Genomic DNA, 6,992 nt, shown 5'->3' on the forward strand with positions numbered 1-6,992 from the left:
GAATTGTGGATAATGTTCTATTCTGCAACTCTGAGCAATCTTCTCCTGCCCTGCTATGTGAGGAGAGTTTAGACGGATAGAGGCAACATTTCCAGCAATCTTTTTATTCCATATCACTATTCAATATATTTCATGTAGATGATGCATTTACTTTTCTGTTTGAATTCCTATTTTGTTTTATTGAAGTACATATGAAGTAATCTTACATGCCAAATTTTAACATATTTCAAATATGCAGAGGTCATAGTTCCTGCAAAGTCTAATTTTCTGTTTGACACGATTTAGTGGGTACATTTCTAAATATTAATTCTTTCAATCTCTAAAATAAACTAGCATCTATTAAATTAATGGATGATTTTTTTATAGAAGGTTTATGTGCATGTGTTCGTGTTAACACCTACAGAATATCTGTGAGGCTGAGTGAATTTTGACCTATTGTGACTCCTGCTCATGTGTTCTCTTCTCCATTCCTTCATTGTTCCTTTGTCATGGGATAGTTTGTTGATTAAAACTGCAGGACTAAAAGAACATGCCACCTGATTAGTAGGTGAATTACTTGAAGGAAACAGAGCTGTATGAGCCTTAACTTAACTCTAATTCATCAAGAGTGATCAGTCATTGAGATAGCCATTAAGTCATAGATAGCCAGTATTATAAAGAGTACAGGATGAAGAGAAACAATCCATATTTTTCCTCGTAAATTCTTTTTATGAACTAGCCTAAACACAGTGCTTTCCACTGTCATTTGATTACTGTAACAGTTCCAAATACCGTGAAGTGCTTGTGGTCTCTCTCATCCCATTACAGAAACACCAGCAATCCTTTCCCACTGCGCATCAGCAATGAACAGTCTTCTTATTCCCTACATGTAGCCAAGTGCTTGCCTTTTCAGCCATCATTTTCTCATCCCTGTTGCAATGAGTCTCACTCTGTCTCCTGAATATCACATGCATCTAATCCACTGTATTTTCCAAAATCTGCTCATAAACTGTCATTTTAATAATGTTTAACATCAGTTTTCTTTTCATTTAGAAAGTAAACTCATGTTTCACAGGGAAGCATGTAGCCTGGAATACACTGTGCAGATGAAGGCTAGTGTTTTCAGGCAGTGATAATTGCTACACACAGAGTACAGTTTTGGGCCTTCTCTTTTCTGACTGACCATTCAACATTGCTCTTACTCACTTAACTTCACCTGCATATTCTGCCTTCCACCCTATTTTATGGATGACTCCCTCTGTCCAATGCATTAACCACTACTCCTTTAGTTTTCCCAAAGTAAAAGCCACTTAGGACATTCTTCCTAGTAAGTAGCAACAAAACAAAGCAAAACAAAACAATAAGATAAATCCCTAAGGAACGGCCTTTTATTATTATTTACTTATTGGAAATCACAGTGTGATGCCTAATGTCTTGTCTAGTTTTGTTTGTCCTTGTGTGTCCTGTTACATATTCTTGGGTCCTTCAATCCCCAATTTTGTGTCAACTATATTTTTGTTCTGTTCTTTATGTCCTGTTTTGCTGAATAAATGTTTAGAGTGTTGTATGATAAAATTTGGCACACATAACTCTCAGAAGTCCCTGAGTTCTACACTTTCCCCTCAATGACAATGAGCTCTTTTTACTCTTCTAGTCTTTTGTTAAATGTACAGGGAATCTGGAGTACAACGACCGTTCTGGCCATGAGGAATCCAGTTTAATTCCAACAAATGTACTCTTAATTGCCAATGGACTCAACAAAAGATGTTGGCCTTTGAGCATCATGAATGCATCTATAAGTGAGATAAACTCTCAGATTTTATACTGCCTGACAAAAGACAACTTTTTGACCACAGGGTTAGGCTATTATAAGAATAGACTTACACCTGAGGGTTAAATACATTCTTGGAAACTCAGAACTATAAAGGCCAAGCCTCTCTAGTAAACATCCAGTGACTCAGGCACTTTATCAGGTCAGAGTATGTGTGAGGGATGGAGGTGGTAGTGTCACCCTTTGGTTCACACAGATGAATGACAGACTCCTGGCTGGATAGTGAATGTGCTAATGACTAAGCAGAGAGAATTTCTCCCTTGGAGACTGTTCTACTCAGGGGTAATGACTGCCACATAAGTTCATGCCCACAGTAGAAAGCTGAGCCTGCAGGAAGATATGACATATTCTGAGGGGACAATTGTTACAAACGTCTATGCAGAGCCTCTCTGCATTTAAAATAATGAAGCTTCATGTGCAGGACACAATAATCCTGCAAAAGTGCCCTGCCATATTCAACAAAGTTGCAAGCGTTGTACTACTTAAAATGTAGGCTTTATCCTCTTAAGATGATATGACTAGAGTTTCTTTCTTTCCAAGGGATCATGGATTACAGAGCCCAATGACCCGAATCATATCTTCTGTTATGAAAAGAATGAGTTAGGAAAGACAAAAAATTAAAATAAGCTTCATTATTTCTCAAACTAAATGTGCTCTTTTGTGATCTGTTTCTGTATCAGAGACTCACAACCTCTTTGAGATGATGTTTGGGTCTATTAATTTTAAGAGACAGTTTATAATTCTTTTTATTAAATAGATAAAGAATGTAGATTTACTTGCTGGAACTTCTTTGTTAAAGGATGTTGTGAAATTTACATATGCCTGTATGGCGAGCCTTTAAACAGAATCTATGGTGTTAAGTTCCATGAATTCATGTCTAGAAACTGATTCACAGCCAGTTATCCAGAAAGCAGCTCCTAGTAAGTGTTTACAGTAAGGTGAACAATGAATACCAAATATACTCACCTCATAATCACCGAAGCCTATAAATGTTTATTTTCCAAATGGAACATTGTCCACACGATTGTTAACCTTCAGATACTCAGAGTAGGTGAGCTCTTAACCGATTAACCGAGAGACTTATTTCATCTGCACGAGTGTTTTGCCTGCATGCATGTCTGTTCATGACTGGTGCCTGCAGAAACCAGAAGAAGGCACTGGATACACTGGAACTGGAGTTACAGATGGCTGTTAGCAGTAAATCACAGAGCTATCTCTCTCCAGCCCCAGCCAAAGGGTAATTGAAAGAGGTAACTGTTAACTAGTGCTGTGAAATGCTATGATGCCGCTCTGAGAACTGGGAACAGAACAAGAAATGTGAAAAGCACAGTCTCTCCTTCCTCTAGCAACGGTGTGAGCATCAGAGGCTGCAAATAAGCTTTCTAGATGCTGAGGCTTCCCCATCAGAAAGCCCCATCCTCTTAACCTAGCTTTCCTTTCAATGTGTCTGTCTGTTACTTATTAATTCCCTACTATTCTTAATCAGGCTGAGTCTCCAGGAGTTATGTAAGTATGTGGCAAATGGCACTCAAACAACAGAGACCTTCGATACTCACCTTGGGGAGTTCTCATGGGTTAGAGGAAGGAAGGTTTTTGAGAGTAGCATAATTATACAGGTAAAAGAACCAATACAGGAAAAGGAAGAAATACAGGGAAAGGAAGAAATAAAGGCAAAGAAAGAAAGAAGGAAGAAGGCACAAGTCAAGGGATGGAGGGAGCACAGTTCAAAGCATTAAGTATACAACATGGGACAAATGGAATCCTGAGACAGGTAAAAATATGTGGGTGCTTTGGGGGAGACGTGGAAGAAACTTCAAAAGTGTAGTGAAAGCTTTTCAGCTTCTTAGGTTTCTGGGCTGTGTTCAGGAAGCACAGCCGTAATTTTCAGATATGTTGGTGCGAATTTGGCTACTTGAAAAACAAGTAATAGGAGAATTCAGGAATGCCTTATTTGCTTTTAGTTTAGCCGCTTTCCTGCTACATTTGGCAAAATTAACCAGTGCACAGTTGGCAAAGGCATGGTGGAGGTCTAGATTGAGTGGCTTTGTAGGCTATGTGCCAGCTTCTCCAGTTGGCATTTTCAGAGGTCTTTTTCAGAGGCCCTTTCTAGTAAGGAGACTCTCCAGAGCCTAAGCATGAGAACATGGAGGTGGTGGTGGCTAATGGAGGCAAGAGGTCGATGCTGGTACCTGTGCTTCCTCCTCATCACTGTGGCTGCAATGCAGCAGCAACTGCATGCTGATAGCAAGGAGATGCTGCAGATTCTCCTTCAGAGGGCGCAGGTCACTGGATTCCAGATTATTTGTACATATGCCTTTCTGTTCATTACCTTGTTATCCTTCCAATCAGGGCTGTCCTTGGGGACATGCTAGATGAGTCAGCCAAGCACTGATGTGCCGCTGGAGAAAGTGGACCACTTCTCCATTGCTGACTAAAGGAAAAATGGGCACAGCCATTGTGGAAATCATGTTGGAAGTTCCTCCAAAAGCTAGAAATAGATATGCCGCATGATCCAGCTCTAGGACTCTTGAGAACCCTGCAAAACTACTCTATATTATTGGTTTATGGGTATTTGTTGCTGCCTGTTTAATGAAAGTAGGAAATGTCAAAGGCCTTGATGCCCATCACCTGATGAACTGATAATAAAAATGTATATTCACTCCTGTTCCCCACCCCAAAATGTGATTGCATTTCCCTTTGCCCCTTCCTGTCCCCTCTTCCACCCAGATCCCTCCCTCAGCAGAAAGAATGGAAACAGACAACCTCCAGAGGTAGGATGTGGGGACCTCTAAAATGTGCCAGAGACATGGGAGGTAGGAGTAACTTATGACTCAAAGGGAGGGACCTTGGATGAAATGCCCTACAGTGGGGAGAGGGAACTTGTGGAGTTCCACCTCCAAAAGAAAGACAGGTCATTAAGTGGAGGGATGGTATAGACATCCCACAGTCAAAAACTCTAACTCAGAATTATTCCTGTCTAAAAGAATTGCAGGGACAAAAGTGGAGAAGAGACTCAGGGAAAGGAGGTGCAGTGACTGGCCTAAAATTAGGATCTAGCTCAAGGGGATGCTCCAAGGTCTGACACTACTACTGATGCTATGGTGTGCTTACAGACAGGAGCTTAGCATGGCTGCCCTCCAATAGGACCAACAAGCTGCTGAAAGAGTCAGATGTAGATGCTGCCAACCAATGGATAGAAGCCAGGAACCCCATGGTTGAATTAGGAAAATGCTGGAAGAAGCTGAAGAGAAGGGCAACACTGTAGGAAAGCCAACAGTCTTAACTAACCTGGAACCCTGAGATCTCTAGGACTCTGAATTACTAACCAAGCTGATATGAGCCCCATGCCCAACCCCTGACACATATACAGCAGAAAACTGCCCGGTCTAGCCTCAGAGGGAGAAAATGCATCTAACTCTTGAGAGACTTGAGACCCCCAAGGAGTGGGGTGGTCTGATGAAAAGGAGGATGGGGTGTGAGGACATTCTCTTGGAGACAAGGGAAGAGGAATAGGATGAGCAACAGTCAGAGGGCAGACCTGGATGGGGACAATGACTGGACAGTAAAAAAAAATTAAATAATAATAATATAATGTAAAAAGTGAGGTGCACTCACATAATGTATTTTCAGCTATGAAATAAAAAAATAAATGACAAACATTCAGGTAAATGGATAGAACTGGGAACATCCATCTTGAATGAGATCATTCAAACTAGGAAAAAACATTCACATGTTTTCTATAATTTGTGAATGTTAACATTAACTATATATGATATATGTAAGCCAGAACTTTTTTTCTGGAGATATCATGCACTTTCCTTATAGAACACAGAAAAAAAAAAATCAAGCTGGTACTAACGTGGGAGCTTCGTCCTTATTGATCATATACAGATGAGGATGCTTGCAGCTAACTCTCAGGCTAAGCATGGGGACCCCAGTGGAGAAGCTAGAGAAAGAACTGAAGGAGCTGAAGGGGTTTGTAACCCTTGGGAAGAACATTATCAACTAACCAAACCCTCCAGAGATCTCAGGGACTAAAATACCAACCAATGAGCACACATGGAGAGACCCATGTCTCCAATTGCACATGTAGCAGAGGGTGGCATTGTTTGGCATCAATAGGAGAAGAAGCCATTGGTCCTGTGAATACTTGTTTCCCCAATGTAGGGGAATGCCAGGGTGGTAAGGTGGAAGTGTGTGGGTGGGAGGGAGAGCACCCTCATAGAAGCAGCAGGAAGAGAAAACCGAGAGGGGGCAACAAGGAAAGAGGATGCCATTTTAAATGTAAACACATAAAATATCCAACAAAAATACAAAAGAAAATACATCTCTTAAGTAAACCTAGATATCCCTATGAACTATGATAATGGCCAACCTGATAATTCCACTGCTATACTTGTGGCATAACTTTTATGGGAGTAACTAATCACTCTCTGAAGGATTTCAATGTCTGCTCCATAAGGCATAGCCCATACCTGGCATCAAGTCCAGGCCAAAAATTTGTGGCTAGATAGCTCATAATTTCTAGGAGACAAACTACTATTACAACTATGCTAAGGGTACATAGTGCTAAACTAACGTCAAATCCTAATGACTCATTATCACACCATAGATTAGTGTATCTTTTAATCCTCATCATAGAAGCTTCTTTTTAGACTAAATAGAAGGTGGTTAGCACAGAAAACCACATCTGTTCAAGATGCATAGAACCATGGACAGCAGAGTGCTCATTGCTAAATGGAACATCCATAATCCTTTCTCTTCCAAAGGCTCAGAAATCATTGCTGAAGAGCACACAGAAAGATATTAAGCACCAGCATGGGTAGATTACAACAGAACAAGGTTTTTCAGAAACAAAAGTAGAGGTTGCTCAAATAAATTAAGTGTTTGTACTGGCACACAAGAAACCCTTGCAAGCACAAACAAGACAACATCTCAGCACACAGGGAAAGTGTTGGTGAAGTCTCATCCCTAGCTGAGGAGCTATTTGTAATGAATAGTTGTCAAGATATGGAGGAAATTTTAATTAAGGGTGTAGACCCTTGTAGTGGAATTGGGATGAGTTCTAATGAATATGTACATACATAAGTATTTGGTCAGCATAAATTTGATAGCACGGTTTTAAAACAAGTTCAAAGTTTTGTAGGTAGAGATGATTGTGAATTAGGAAAGAGTTGGGGCA

This window comes from Micromys minutus (genome assembly GCF_963924665.1).
Source record: "Micromys minutus genome assembly, chromosome: 26".
Taxonomy (NCBI): Eukaryota; Metazoa; Chordata; class Mammalia; order Rodentia; family Muridae; genus Micromys; species Micromys minutus.